This window comes from Myotis nattereri (genome assembly GCF_964212035.1).
Source record: "Myotis nattereri genome assembly, chromosome: 10".
Taxonomy (NCBI): Eukaryota; Metazoa; Chordata; class Mammalia; order Chiroptera; family Vespertilionidae; genus Myotis; species Myotis nattereri.
Window position 1 is genome coordinate 50,965,963 of NC_138085.1, and position 16,883 is coordinate 50,982,845.

General features: G+C 42.1%; 1 protein-coding gene across 6 annotated transcripts in view; it reads right to left on the reverse strand.

Annotated features, from left to right (window-relative positions):
* LOC308525966 (uncharacterized protein) overlaps nucleotides 1-16,883 on the reverse strand; it is a 627,300-nt gene that overhangs the window by 169,589 nt on the left and 440,828 nt on the right. The window lies entirely within an intron of this gene.

Consider the following 16,883-nt stretch of genomic DNA (forward strand, 5'->3'; position numbering starts at 1 on the left):
GCCATTCCTGGGAAATTGCTCCCTAAAGGTGTCTGAATCCACAGATATTATCCAGTCAAAAACCTTTGTATGGTTTGCTGAATATGACTATTGATGACAGAATTATAAAACTGTATCACCAAAAATTAGCTGAATTATTTACTTAATAAATGTTAATATAAATTGAATGTCTAGCACATTCTATATAATAACCCTCTAACAGAAGATACTAGTACTATTGTTATCTGTTATCTCCATCTTAAAGGTTAGGAAAACGTGAAGAGATTAAATATCTTGCTGTGGTAGGTTACAAGGTATATGAAGGAACAGGTAAACGAAGGAGCAGAATCAGCACTTATTTAGACGTACGTATAATATCAAATTCATTATCACTTGATAAGCTGGTCCACTTTAAAAAGCAATGTATGTCTGATGGGGCTTTAGCGTGTGACTGCAGAATTCTCTGAAAGGGGCTTGTTTGGTATGTAATTAACATGACAAAAGAGGGAAAGACACAAGTTTAGCAAAAAGCTCACTTTGAGTGGATACATTTCTCTTTTTCCTTTTTTAAATGAGAAAGGCTGGATAAAAGGCATATAAAGTAACTGCTGACTGAGTGTAGCTCTTGAGTTAAGGACTTGTGCTGTGAAAATTCTACTTTGTCTAGCAAACACTATCAAAAAGGAACCTTGAAAGAAGAACATTTAGTTTTTTCATTTTCTAAAAACAATAACAAAAACCCCAGCTCTGACTCCATGACTTCCCTGACAATGATGACAGTCACATGTGATCAGGAAAATGGCCCACTCTGTGATGGGTTCTCTCATCCCAGGACCTGAGTTTAACTGGGGCGCTGAATGGATGCATGGACAATACTAACTGAGGATGATAGGTGCAGATGAGTAATCCTCTGCATGTCAATCAAGTCCAAATTCCTCCCACAGTGAATACAGGAATTTAATGTCAAAGCATCTTGGCACAAAGCCAAATAGAATGCATGACTATGTACTCACCCCATCACTGTAAAAAAAGTTTGAGTTTTTAGAGAGTGGAAGGGAGGGTGAAAGATGAGAGAGAAAGAGAGAGAGAGAGAGAGAGAGAGAGAGAGAGAGAGAGAGAGAGAGAGAGAAACATGGATGTGACAGAGAAACACTGATTGGTTGCCATACTTGCCCCAACCAGGGATTGAACCCACAACCTGAATATGTGCCCCATCCGGGAATCGAACTAGCCACCTTTTAATGCATGGGGATGATGCTCCAACCAAGTGAGCCACACTGGCCAGGGCCATCCCATCACTTTTCAGTCATAGTTACATTCAAGAAGAAATCCAGCACTGAGTAGTACAAATATGACTAGGAGGAGATTGCAGTTGCTTCAAAGGGACTATAGTTCAGAGACAGGGACCATGGGCTCTGGATTAGAACAGAGCCGTCTGCAAATGAGAACTGCAATCTACTGGCTGTGCAATATTGGGTAATTTTACCTCTCTGAGCAACTGCATTTCCTCTCACAAAGTAACTTATTCTTATATTGTGGAATTTGAGCATATTAAATTAGAAAACAAGGTAGCACATTACTTGGCCTATAGTAGATGATGAAAAAAAAAAGTGAACTTTATTATTGCATTAGTCCAGATCTTCCAAGAAACAGATATCAAGATGGGATTTAATATGTAAGAAGTTTACTAGAGGAAACACCTGTGAAATAAAATGGAAGAGGGAGGCAGGAGAGGCTTCAGGCTCTGAGTGAAGGAGAGAGGGAAGGATTGAGCCAAAGAATCTTAAATGCCATGCCTTTATTTCTAAGGAAAGTCTGGCAAGGCCATGGTGCAGTCCTCCAGCCAAATTTGTCCATCAGGGAACCCTGACTCCTAGAAATGAGGCTGCCTCAGTAATGGTGCTGGGCTCACTCACAGGCTGGAAGCAGCACAAGGGAAGCTGTATCTCCAATGTCCCAGCTGAAGCCCTGGGTCACTTAGGTTCCTTGTAGTCAGAGAGGCCTGTTCTCATGGTGGCAAGTATTAATCAATGCAAATCCTTTGCAAACCACGTGTTATTGCTCAGGAAAGGCAAAGGGGGACCAAAAAATAGAATAACCATGCTCATAGAATAGTAATACAAAGTCAGAGCATCTTAGGTTATAGATTTTTTAAATATGCAAATGAGGTCATGGGGAAGCAAAGGCATCCCATTTCAAATTCTAAGACAGTTTTTGCTCTGATTAAAAAGGAAAGTTAGGGAAGCAAACAACTTTAAAACTGCTTTTAATCATTCCTTTCCTACCTAGACGTGACTTTCATGAGCAACTACGTCCCAGGTTTCCTTACGTGTAAAGGTGGCCTTGACTGGAAATAACTCTTAAGAGGGGTCCGTCTCTCCCACCACTGCTGGGTGTCTGGAACTCCCTTGGGCTCTATCATACCCTTCGTTCACCTGCCCACCACTCCACCGCCATTCTTTCCTTTTTCTTTAGATTATGCGGTTAAATGTTTTTTAGCTTCTTTCTGGCTTTGCATCCCTTTAAGGATCCCAGGAAAGCCAGTGATCTTCTCCAGCACCCTCAAAATACACACATGTCCATGCAAAATAAGGTGCACAATTCCAGAGGGCTTGTGGGCCCTCCAACCTCCATCTATGCAAGGCTTCACATCACTTAGAGGGATTATCTTTATAAAGCTACTGCATGATTTTAAACTATCTTACAATTCTTCGACTATATTCTTCCATCGATTAAGACCACCAACCAGGATGATGTCTTGCTTTTTGAGTTCAAAAATCCCAGTATGCCTCAAGGCATCGTTCAACCAAGCTATATTGGATGGAGACACCCTATGTGGATATACTCTTAAATACATAAATAAAGTGCTTCTTTGGGTGAGAAGTTTGTTCCTATTCCTTTGTTTCTCCATACAAGGAGTCCAGTTTGGGATGGGGCTGGGACACATGATTTCTAAATCCAATTATATTTGAAGGTCCTTCATTTTAGTATATTTTAGTTTAATGTTACACTACAATTCTAGCACTACGGACAGCTCTTACCGCCCATTTGGCTCTTTGCCTTGGTTAAGTGTTTATGTTTTAGACCACCCATCTCCTCTTGGTAGAGGAGCATGTTTTGTCTTACTTTGCTGTGTCTCATCAATACATCTGCCTTTCCAGAAGTAATTGTAAATTAAATGGACACAATTGAGGGGATTAAAGGGCAGACATGAATGAAAACTCGGTCACCACTCTGAATTCACTGGAGCCTAAATTCTCAAGCAGAAGCTATGTGAAACTCGACATTCATCACATACCCGGTACTGGACCCACACAATACCTGTGCACGAGGGGGTGACTTAATGATTTTGCAGGGAGCCAACTATTTTTTCCAGCAGTGGCTGCCTCCAATTACTCAGTCTCCCAAGTGCCTGCCCAGCCTTTGTCGCCTTAACTCCTCATTTTCCTTTCTTTCGGGGGTTACAGCCAACACATCAACCTGGCGGGTTTTGCACTAAAGAACATGGTAAATGACAGAGGTCTGGAAGAATATATTTCCTCCAAAGCCGGTGACCAATTAGTTGCTTGCCACCGACTGTCATTTTACTGCTATGAGAGCTGTGTTCTTGTACCTTGGTGATAGACACACTGTTTATTTCCCACTTTACAGTCTTGGCCGAGGCTCTGAGTCCCGCACAGCTGCCTTTAATGGGGCTCCTAGATAGCTTGTGACAGGGGACGAGATAAAAGGTGTGCGTGAGTGGCAAAATGGCAACCCCGAGCAAACTTATCCAAGGTGCAAGGTAAAGAGAAGGGTTATTTTACTCCCTCACCTATTATTTGAATGTTTCCAAATGAAATCGTGGAAAACACCAAGTCCGTGAGGTGAACACTCAAAGACATAAGTAGTGTGGCTGAAGACTCTGTGAGGGTTATTAAGCTGTTGACAATATGAGCATCCGACACACTCACCACTGGCTCAGTAATTGTCTTTCATCGAGGAGCAACTTCCCCTCTCCCCCCACCCAACTTTTATGATTCATCATATTTATTTTTTGTTTCCTCAAGCAACATCTTTTATTAGTTGCACACCCACTGCAGGAATTTAATTTCTGCTAGAGAACAACAAAGCAGTTGATTATTATTATTGAGAATCTGGTACAACATCGAGTGAAATAAAATCTATAAGGCATTAAAATGACAGATTAGGAAAGAAGCCGTATTCATTTACAAGTGTTAGAACATCATGCTAATGCCTCGCAAGCACAACATAAAATGAAAATCAACGCTTTCATGCTGCTTTTACGGACGAACCGACGCTGCGAAGCTCCCAGGAACAGGAGCCAGAGCCTATTAAAGAGGCACCGTCCTTTTGTAGTGGGCTTGCAGGTTCATCCTCGGCAAAGCCCACATAAAAACACGCCTCTCGTGTGCACAGTCAGAAGCACTCCAAGCGCATCCTTTGGCCATCCCAATCTAAACACGGCTAATCCTGTAAGATGTGAAGCATTCTGAAGCATTCATAGGCACCTCATTGTTTTTAATGGAGGGGGACACTTCACTTATTAGGCAACCTCTACTTTTTCTATCCCACCTGGAAACCAGAGAGAAAGCAAGGAATAAGGACCTCTGGAACCAGCAATTCAAGGTTCTCATCTCACGCAATAAAGCCCTGATCATTTATGTGTACTTTAATCACTCAGTCCCTATAAACTCTTATTTTAGACATAATATTTTATGCTTTTCTATCACGTGTTATACTCCAAGGCAGATAAGAAGACACAAACTTTAAGAACGCCAGAGAAGATCAGGGTGAAACATCTAACACATCGAGTTTGTTATCCTGATAAGAGACATAAACATATAATAAAATGTCTCCGTCTCCAAGGCCACCACACCTGAGAGCATCTTTATAAGGGAACAGAACAAATAAGTGCTGCTGATAATATTGACGCAAGCTTCCAAGAAGGACTGAGTTTCATCTTTCTTTTTCCTTCCTGAAAGGGATATACATAAGACAGTTTATAGGAAATTCTATCAAAACAGTTAAAATGTTTAAAAAGTGTCTTGACAAGGAAGTCAAAATCTCACATATGTAGAAGAATATATTTTCTGATGATACTGAATTTAAAAATGTGTTGCTCTTATATTTTATACATATGAATGTGTCTATTTGAGAAAATAAGTACATTCCATATAATGTATATCTAAAAATATAGACATATAATGCACTTTACTATATATTACTATCCCTATGACAGATGAACAGATAAAATTTTTTTAAAAAAATATATTTTATTGATTTTTTACAGAGGAGACGGGAGAGGGACACAGAGCCAGAAACACTGATGATAGAGAAACATCAATCAGCTGCCTCCTGCACACTCCCTACCAGGGATGTACCCGCAACCAAGGTACATGCCCTTGACAGGAATCGAACCTGGGACCCTTGAGTCCGCAGGCCGATGCTCTATCCACTGAGCCAAACCGGTCAGGGCCAGATAACAATTTTTATTAGTGAACATGAAGATTTCAGATTGATTCAGTATTTGATTCTCAAGAGGAAATATCAGAAGTTAGAGCTTTCTTTCCTTGAACCACAGATGGAGAATATTGAAAAGTCTGATTTCTTGGGCTCTCTCATCGGTGGCATTTAAATAATGAGAATCCTTAAAGGTGCTCTCTTTGAATAGCTCCTCTTAATAAAGTAGCAGACAATGGTCAAGATCTCAGACACCATTTGAGTGCTACACCCATTCCCCTGGTCACACCCTGTGATACTCTAAGGCTCATGTGGTCACACACAACTCCTAGTACCTGTGTGATATTTCCATCTTTTCTCTTTTGATCAAAAGAGCATTGAAATAGCCCTAACCAGTTTGGCTCAGTGGGACAGAGTGTTGGTCTGCAGATTGAAGGGTCCCAGGTTCGATTCTGGCCAAGGGCATGTACCTTGGTTGCAGCACATCACCAGTGAGGGGTGTGCAGGAGGCAGCTGTCAATGTATGTTTCTAACTCCTTATCCCTCTCCCTTCCTCTCTATAAAAAATCAATAAACTATATTTTTTAAAAGCCTTTTTTTAAAAAAAAAAAGCATTGGGATAAAAAGTGAATGAGAATGGAAACCCAACTTACTACATAATTTATAAAAATTTAGAAAGATAAGTCACCAGCAAATTTTGTTATTTTTGTTATTAAAAGAGAATTTCTCATGACACAGCTTGGTCACTGAGTTGTGGAAAGAATGACGGGGCGGGGCGGGGGGGGGGGGGGAGAAGGTGGCTGGTGGCAGGAGACATGTCTTCCCAGTCCTAGTTGTATGATCTTGGGCAACCCATGTTCATCTCTGGGGACTGTAGGATCCTGTAAGAATGGGACTGTGACCGATGTCCAGCCTTAGATACCTCGCAAGGTGTTATGAGATTAAGATCGTATGATGTCTGGGGAGCCCCATATAAAGTAAGGTGGTGTTCATGTCAAATACCTGGCTGTGATTTTCCACTGTCCTCATATCAAATATCTTCTGTTGTGGCCTGTGACTTTTAGAACTCCTATGAACCCCTCTCAATTTGAAGAAAAGAATGAAATTGTGAAAGCTTTGAACATGTATGTAAGTGTCCATGGAGCTAATGATGCAATATATCCTACATGATGAGGCAAAGAATGAGCTGGCCAATAAGCCACGGGTGTTAGAATGCTAGTCTGACAAACACAGGCTGAATGAAATGGTTGTAAATGTGAAAGGATATCAAATGGGAAGTACATATAGATTCAGGCATATGGTTGCACCTAAAGATTTAATAAACAATCAGCCATCCCCTGAGGTGCATAGAAGGGAAAAAAAAGTGAAAACACATAAATTTGAGCTCTGGCCTTCTCCCCACTGACTGGCTGCTAATTTTTTGAACTTCACCCAGGCTGTGTATCCAACAGACCGCATGGTGATTGCTAAATTGCTCAATGACCACAAGCTACAACCATGAGGAAAATATTCATGAAAATTAACATCCCATTTAATACTTACCACATTTCCAGCCAACGCTTTGTGTACCAGAAAGTCCTCGAACTGGCTCCAAAACTTTTCAATTCCTGACAAATGCACTGGCCCCTCTCCAAGGAGCTGGGCAGCAATCTGTGCTCTATGCTGGTGCGTGGTAGCAGCAGTATCGCTGGTGGGACAGCCAGGGGGTGGAGGCGTTCTTCTCAAGGAAGAACAATCTGAAGACCAGTGGTCTCGGGGACTCACCAAAGCACCCAAAACTCTTACTCTCAGCCTCACAGGGGGCAAGGTCTTAACTGCTTCCAATTTTTTTTTTTCAAAATGAATGACATATAATAAAAGCTGGAACTCTGAAATAGTAACAAATACCTAATTAATTTTGTTTTCACTGGAAAAGAAAATTCATGTTGATTTTTAGAGTATCAGGGCATCGTTGGGAGCAAGGATCCTAAAATATGACCTTTCAGGACTTTCTAAAAAGCAAAAATGAGCATATTAAGAAAAATAAACACAATAAAAATTATTTTAAGGAGCTTGTTCATACCCTCTTATTTGTTTGTCTTTCCTACATTCCTTATAGCTCATATACTTTCATCATAACTCTGCCAATAGCTTCAAAAACTGTCCTTATGCTATAGATGTTACATTGGTGTGAATCATACTTAGAGGTGTAACCACTACACAACCCTCGGCCCCTCCCATTCACACATGCTTACTTCCCTTAGAGATGCTAAGGGAACGTAGTTATTTGCATTCTCAAATACTTTCAAAATTTCATCACACACATATTCTCATGAAAACTTTGGTTTTATAGAAGGCTGAATGCGTTCAAGATCTATTTAACTCAAAGCCTAATTTTCTTTAGGCTGCATTATGTTCACTGAACTACTAGGTTTGCATAGATGATTATTTTCAATGGCACCACCACAACTTAAAGTGTGGGCTGGTGTTGCAAACCTCTTCACATCCTCTCTTGAGCCTAGTCAGTGGTTTTGCACAAACAGTGGATTTGCTCCATACATTTGGTGATGGTGATGATGATGATGATGATGATGATGCAACAACCTGTGCTGGGAATCCTACCTATGCAGGCTTAATAATGTCTACATTTGAAAAGCAGAAAAGCCTAAGAAGTGTTAAAGTAGGAATAGTCCAGCCAGCCACCCTCCCCTCCCAAGCATGGCATAACTATAAGAAGATTCAACCAGAAAAAGAACTGTGTTTCACTGCTGTCCCTGGAATGTCCGTGACTAAGACTGGCCAAGTCATACCCTCATGGGCACTCCCCCAATAGAAGAGATAATTTCCAAGGTCCCTTTCACCACCAAACTCCCCAAGCTTAAGATAATATTTTCATCATCTACAAGAAAAAAATCTCAGTAATGTCCAGGTCACTTCACTCCATTTGGGCCATTGGCCAAAAGATAGTATGGCTTTGTTTACATGACACCAATATTGAAAACATCTAGATGTTGAATGTTAAAACTTTTGGATGATTAGAGTTTTCCTCTTTTTCTTTTTTTGGGTTGTGGATGTTTAAATCAGCTTGTTGGCCTATCCGTGGTTGGCAAACTGCGGCTCGCGAGCCACATGCGTCTCTTTGGCCCCTTGAGTGTGGCTCTTCCACAAAATACCACGTGCGGGCACACGTACAGTGCGATTAAAACTTCGTGGCCCATGTGCAGAAGTCGGTTTTCAGCCTGGGCAAGTCTATTTTGAAGAAGTACTGTTGATATTTGGCTCTGTTGACTAATGAGTTTGCAGACCACTGGCCTAAGTTGATTAGTCTTTTTCAGATCCTTACACACTCTTTTTTAGGGCCTTTAGGAAGTGTTTAGAAAGAGTGGCTCTCTGAGTGGCCTCTGTGCAATCTCACAGTGACTGCAAACCTGGGAACAGGAGACCCTTCAGATCCTAGCAGCAGCTGGCCCTCCTTCCAGTGCGATTCTCCAACACCATGCACTGTGGCTCACCAGGCTTCCCACCAGCAGAGCACCATTTTTAAAGGAAGCACTGTAGAGAACCATGTTGTTCAGTTAAGCACACCTCAAATATTCTGAGTACATGAGGGAAGTAACAAAGCGAGTTCTGAATCATAGCCCGAATATCATACCTTAGATCAGTGGTTCTCAACCTTGGCTGCACATTAGAATCACCTGGAAATCTTTTTAAAATCCTGATTTCTGGGCTTCATCCTCCGGAAATTCTGATTCTTTGTTACTAATGTTGTGGCCCCACCCCATAACAAAGAAACAGAATTTGTGGAGGATGAGGCCCAGAAATCAGGATTTTAAAGATTCCCAGGTGATTCCAATGTGAAGCCAAGGTTGAGAACCACTGCGTTAGAAGCACCATCCAATTGACTCTGATTCCCACTGCTAGTTGTTTCAGACATTATCCAAATGCTTGGTTTCACAAGCTTTAGAGAAATGGACTCATTTGCTGCTCTTCAGGCTCAGACATACTATAAGAACTTCCAGAGAGATACAAAGTGGAGAGGAATAAGCAAAAGCTTGTTGTAAGATGTTCTGATGAAACTAGATTATGAAATATATAATATTTAAGATTATGAAATATAATATATAACATATAATATTTAAGATTATGAAATATAAGATTATGAAATATATATGTGTGTATATATATATACACACAGTGGGGCCTTGACTTACGAGTGTCCCGACTAACGAGTTTTTCGAGATACAAGCCGTCACTCGGCCGATTTTTTGCTTTGAGTTGCGAGCTAAAATTTGGGTTATGAGCCAGCTTCAGATACCCCACCACTAGTTGGCACAGCAAACGTCACAGTGAACGCCACAACATCAGCCCAGCATCACGTGTCTCACTTGTTCACTGTCGATTTGACATATGAGTAATTTGAGTTATGAGCTCTGTCAGGGAACAAATTAAACTCGTAAGTCAAGGCCTCACTGTATATATGAAGTAGTCCCTGAATTGGCAATGTAATATTTAAATCAAAGATAAATTTAGCTCTACTCAAAGAAAATGTTTGAACCTGCGGTGCTTCCCTTTTCCGTTGATTGGCTTTAATGAATTCTAGACTTGGTCTATTTCTGACCTACAGCCATGGGCCCATTGCTCCTACATGAGGAGCTAACCCATTATCACCTGTGTAGAGAGGTGATATGATAGAATGGTTGGGAATTTGTATTCTGGAGGCAAAATGACTCAAATTCTAATCCTGCCATTTGCTCCTGTAATTCTGTGCAAGTTATGAACCTATGAACCTATTGGTGATTTAATTATTTTACCTGTAAAATTGGTTAACAAATTCTACCACATTACACTTGATAACGCTTAAATGATAGAAGCTTTGTCAGACATGCTACTTTGCAGGTAGGAAATGCTTAAAATGTGGTAGCCATTTAAGTTATTATTATACACTAGAGGCTCCATGCACGAAAATTCATGCAAGAGTAGGCCTTCCTTCCCCCCACTGCGGACACCAGCTTTCCTCCTGCACCTGGGACGTGGGACCCGGGCGGCTTCCCTCAGGGTGCTGGCAGGCACCCGGGACACAGGCGGCTTTGCTCGGGCCTGGCTTCATCCATAATGACTTCCAGAAGAATGTCTGGTCTAATTAGCATATTACCCTTTTAATATTATATATAGGCTTCATCATATAGTTGTCTTTAAGATTAGTTAAAACACTGTGGATGGTGTATTTACAGGTGAATTATAACCATACCAAGTTTATTTCTGGATGAAAATGAATGACTTAGAGACTCATGTTCATGTGACATTTGTATCGCATAATAATTGAGAACAGAGAAAAGCAAAACTTGGACTCAAAGATTAGTTCTCAGTCTCCAGGTGAAGTAATGCTTCAAGGATTGCCAAACATGTTTCCTTGAATCACTAAAATGCAACCAAGTGTGTGGAGGGGAGCAGAGGGAAGTGAGAACATGCTACTAGCTAAACTCTGCATTATGGTCAAACCCAGGTCAGTGGGCAAAATAGTCAATAGAAGGGGAAAAATGTGATTTACAAAAATAGAATGACTAGAATACCTTTTCCTTTCTAGGTGAGCTCCTGAGAGCATCTCAGTGGTAGGCGGCTCTTTGGTTAAGATAGCCAGTTAGTGGGTCTTCTTAGTTACCCAAAGGTAATTACTGGTGCAATGTGTGAAATGGGGGAAAATAGTGTTCAATTGCTCTATAGAACAACTTTATAGGAATTTTCAGTTCTTCTCTAGTGGGCTGGGAGGACAAGGGTAAGACTGAAAATCTAGAGGAGACTAGAGGCAGTAAAAGGGTTCCATAGTAGGAAGAACAAGCCCTAGTTGAATAACCCAAGGCTGAGTCCTAGGGAAGACCTGGCATGTGGACATACCTACAATGAGGATATTCAAAGACCCATGAGAGCAGAGATGCCAGGGAGTCCACTCAAAGTTATTTTCTGTCCATACTATAATCCCTCTCTACTATTGGAAACCATCAATAAATCTAATTATGTTTAATATTTCTTTTTTTTTGTGGTGCTTAAGGGAAATAAGACAATGCTCCTAAGTGTGGCTGAGCATTGTGGAGAGAGCTCAGAGACAGCAAGCATTAAGAGTTAGAGGAAGCTGGGAGAATATAGGCTTTCCTGTTCCATCTCAAAGCTCCAGAAACCTTGGGGAAATCTATTTTGTTTGGATTTTAATGAAAAGAGTGATATAGGAATACTGGAAGATATCTGTGGATCTCTAAGTTGTCTATTTCCTGTGACACCTTCGCCCACCTAGGATGCAGGTGGGCGAAGGTGTCACAGGAAAACATTTGTCACCCTTTGCACAATTTACTGTATAAGTGTCCTATGTCAAGGTCTGTAAGATCAAGGGTAAGATGTCTCAGAAAGGCTCAAGTCATTAGGGGGAAAGGCCAAAAAAGAAAAAAAGAAGACAAGAAAAAAAAATCTCAAGAATTTCCTAAAGGAGCCTGGCACAGATGCACAATAGACACCAATTTTTAAAAATATATAGTTTTATTGATTTTAGAGATGAAGGGAGAGGGATAGAGAGATAGAAACTTCAATGATGAGAGAAAATCATTGATCAGCTGCCTCCTGCACACCCCCTACTGGGGATTGTGCCCACAACCCAGGCATGTGCCCTTGGCCGAATCGAACCTGGGACCCTTCAGTCCACAGGCCAAACCAGCTAGGGCTAGACACCAATTTTAATATAAAGATCAGCCCTGATCACCAGCCAGGCCTAGGGACCCTACCTGTGCACAAATTTCATGCACCAGGCCTCTAGTTTTAATATAAAGACCTCAACTATTTCCTGATGGTCAATGCATTCCTTTGCTGAACAATTTGGATCCACCTACCATATCTTGAGCCATGTCCAGAGCTGGGTGAGAGTGGAGAGGGCATGGGCTTTCAGAGAGAGAGACCTGGAACCTAGCTCTGCTACTTGCTGGCTGTGTACACTTGGACACACAGTGAACCCTCTTAGCCTCAGTTTAGCTGTAGGTACTAGTATGGGAAGAATAGTCCCCATAATGTTATAATGCAGGGTCTAGTGAGATCTGGCACAAAGCTGTGCTTAATGCATGGTAGCTGGTACAGCTCTGAGATGTTGTAGAGATGGTCCAAATAAGACATATGCCCTTGGCTTTCAGTGAGCTCGAGTGAGCCAGGAATCCAAACCCATCCGCCAACCCCAGGTTCTGAAAGGGATGGAAATTCACCCTACCCCCACCCACCCCCCCAACGCAACAGCTTCTCTTTGCTTTCCTTAGCTTTGTAATCCCAGCAAAAGCTACCAAACAGCATTGTTTGCTATATAATTTTTTAAAAAAATATTTATTGTATAAAAGAGCTATGAACTTTAAACTTGAAAAAAATAAGCTAAACTGAAAATAAAAAAGCTAAGTGAAAAGAAAAAAAGCAGTTAAGGGCACTCAACACTTAAAATAAAACTTTAGAAATGGCAGCATAGGAGGGCTTTTTTTAAACGTCATTTTATTTAGTAATTCCTTGAGAAAATTAATGATCCCAACTAGTAGAAATGTTAGCACTTTTTTTTTCTTTTTTGACACTTTCCCATACACGCTCAGAGAATGTGCGCTGTCAAAAGCTGGATATTACAATGAGAACATGCTGCGAGCAATACCGCGCCAAATGCGCCTGCTGGAGGAAAGATGTCCCCTCAGGGTCCCAGACTCCGGGACCATGTGATGACCACTTGTGGAGACAGATCCAGGCTCCAAGATGGTCTTTGAGCAGCGTGAGGGTCAGGGGGGAAAGGGCCGCACTGGCCACTTACAATACAATTACAGACACTGGCACGCCTCGCTGGGGCGAGGAGGTGACAAATCCCTGGCCTCATTTTCCTTGGTTTACTGAACCCCAAAGCACTCTTCCCAGCCTGGTGGCAGGGACTGATGGGGACCAGGGTGGAGGGCTACAGGTTTTGAGGAAAAAGGGTCACTGTGCCACCATGAGAATCCTGCCAGCCACAGCCACCCAACCACCCAGCCTGGACCACAGAGGAACTTGGCAAATCCTGGGTCTCCGGGGCTCTGGGGATGGATATGCTGAGACGCCGGTGAGAGAAGCAGGGCCTGGAACTTTCTGGCAAACGTTGCAGAGTAACACGTATGCAAAGGGATGCAAGCATTGCCATCTCTGTAATCATTAAGGGCAACTATTACATTCCATCTGACTAATGGTGCCCGATTTTTGTCTGATGATTTTTGGAGAATTTTTATGTTAAAATATAATAAGCGCAAGCAAGAGCCTTTTATACTGGAATATGACTCAGAGGATGTTGTCAAACACCATTACTGCACCGATGCGCTCGTTATCTCCACATGGCATGCCATGTACTAGGCTGGACCATATGCAATTGCCATTTCTGTCGCTCTCAAAATGGTCAGACTTCATCTGGCTCCTATACGATTTGTTGGCTTGCCAATGTCTACCTCCCACTCCACAACATACACTTTGGGAGAGCAGCAACTTTGCTGTGTTTGCTGCTGCGACCCTGGAGCTTAGAATAGCGTTCACACACAGTAGGCATTCAGAAATATTTATTGAATGAATAAGTCAATTCCACTGATACTTAGTGAAAATCTATCATGGGCCTGGCACTGTGCTGAGAATGAGAGATGGCAGTGTGAAAAAGACCATCTTAAAGAGCTGTGAGTTCTCTTGGGAGGAAGAGCATTAAACCAGCAGTTACAAACTAGCAGGTGAATATGCGCTCAGGGCAGTGGTCGGCAAACTCATTAGTCAACAGAGCCAAATATCAACAGTACAACCATTGAACTTTCTTTTGAGAGCCAAACTTTTTAAACTTAAACTATATAGGTAGGTACATTGTTATTAACTTAATTAGGGTACTCCTAAGGCTTAGGAAGAGCCACACTCAAGGGGCCAAAGAGCTGCATGTGGCTCGCGAGCCACGGTTTGCCGACCACGGGCCCAGGGGAAACAGAGGTCGCAGCAGAGCATGTAGGCAGGTGAGCAGCCTGAGTTTGGTTGGTGGGAGAGAAGGCACAGGAGGGCTGAGGTGTGGGTTCCCAGTCAAAAATAACACTATATTGACCACTGAAGAGTACACAAGAATTAGGCAGGCGAAAAGAGAAGCAGTAGTAGTTTCAAAAACAGAGTCAGATTTCTGATGTCAGATATGCTCACATATGGCTTCACCAGTCAGAGAAACAGGCATTAGCTGTCAACGTATGAAGTCCACTGAATGTGCCAAAGCCAGCCTGTTAGTTATTGCTATTTGGCGGGATAGTCTGGACCCTCAATCTCTGCAAAACCTGAATCAAACAATGGCATGGGACACAGGCAAGACCAACTGGGCAAAGAGGCAACAGAATTGCAATTGAGGTCGGTGCGACCTGGAGTGCCATCCTAGGAGAAAGGGTGCCTTTCATTGGCTTCTTGTTTATCTTGGATCTGTGGGTAACAGGAACCAGTGTTTGTCCTGCTATGTGCCTGTCTGCTGTCTTTACATGTCAGGACTCTTCTCTGCCTATTTCTGAGTCAAATATGGAAATCATCCTCACGACTGCCCGCATTTGTTCTATCCAATGCATTCATGGGTAGAATCCCCTCTTGGGATGGGGGCAGTTTACCATGGGCTGTGGATCACACAGCTGGCACTGTCGAGAGTATAAGATAGGGATTTCAGGCTCCATCATTGTAAAGAGAGCCACAATCTTGCAGATGTTGAGGTGACACAAAGAGGATGTGAAATAAAGGAGAAAGTCACAGAGGACTGAGACACCTTGCTGTGTACTCCCCAAATGATGACTTTCTCCCCAGACCTTGCCGTCTGCTCTTCTCCGCATCCCTCCCCTCTCCCGGGCAGTCAGGGGGAAAGCCCATATCACCTTTGGTTTCCAGGCCCCAAGCTGTTTCCTCCTTGTGGCTATGCCAGCCTGGCAAGGAAAAGAGCTACTGCCCTCCCAACCTGACACTGCCTCCACGCCCGTCCTTTGCCGGAACAGCTTCCAACAACAGAAAAAGCAGCTTCCTCGCAGCACATCCTCAGCCGGGCTGAGCCTTTGGGAATGGAACGCCACGAACTGTGGTGCTTCTATTGTATGAGCCATTCAATGGGCATTTCATTTCCCGTCAAGATCCAAACTAGTTACAGTCAGCCCGCACCCGCTGCCTTGCCGAGCACCAGCAGCTTGCATTACAATTACAATTATATTGTTTTGCCACGTCAGAAGCAAAGGTTAAAATCCTAGCTGGGCCGGGCATTGTTTCTGTAATATTGGCCCTCTGCAAAGCTGTCGTGCGGATGAGCCCAGAAATGATGTGCAATATTCCTAATACAAATTTTATTTTTATGTGGAACTATTCAAATGCTGCTGTACAACATGAACGACCTGAACCAAATCAAATCCTCAGGTCAATGCCTTCTTCCGAGTGCTCCTTAGATAACAAAGTCTTGTTCTGCGAATCTGTTCAATATATTAAAGTTGATTCACTCGGACAGTGTGTAAGATATAATACATTAATCTGGGCCATTTCAATTTCTGAGGCTGGGACTATAAAACGGGTGTGCTGCATATCTAATTTTTTTTGAATACCTGATTTATGCATTCCTCTGATGCCGAGTGTCGATGGTGTGGTGGATGCGGCTGCTGCATTAACAACGGGCTGCATCAGCACTCAAATCTTATCTTGTTAAATCAGACAAATGTAGCTCAATGAAAAGGAAGGAATAAATGTCTGGGATGGTTGAAAGGAGTGAATTTTAATCCTGTTTGTTAGGGGAATTTCATGGTTTGCACTAGATGACTAAGGTTGAGGGGCGGGGAGGGTCCCCTGAGACTTTGGGTAGCGTGATTTATATTTATATGTGATACATATAATGTGCATGGAGCACACATATGAAAATATACGCCTTATGCAAATTGGCACACACCCTTACAGCAGACATAGTTCTGCCTGGTGCAGTGTCTATATTTTACAGATGATGTAAAATTTCTATTAGATAGACAATTTGTAAAAATGGGTCCCTTTTTAATATTTCCATTACAAGTATAAAAACTGCTCCTTTGTGCATAATCCTCTATATTTTTTCATCAAAAAGAAGTTACCATGAAGGCTAAATACCAGGAGGATGGAATAGCTTATCACCATCATTATAAACATAATGTTTTCAGGTACTTGTGTGGCTCTCTGAACACCGCCACCATTCTTTAGACAGACAGTATTAATTCTCATTGAAGGGACATGTCTCTGTGTTTGTACAATCAACAACACCTTTAGAAATTATCTTTGCGCCACACAAGAAAAAAGTTTCCTCCGTGCATTTAGCACAAATGGCCAAGGCGTTTATAATAAATGAAATGCGTCTTAGACATAAATTCTTAGGGAAGATCCTGTATTGCTAAATTTCTCATTGAAACCTCCTTTTGTTAAAATATCCATGTATTTCCGCTTTA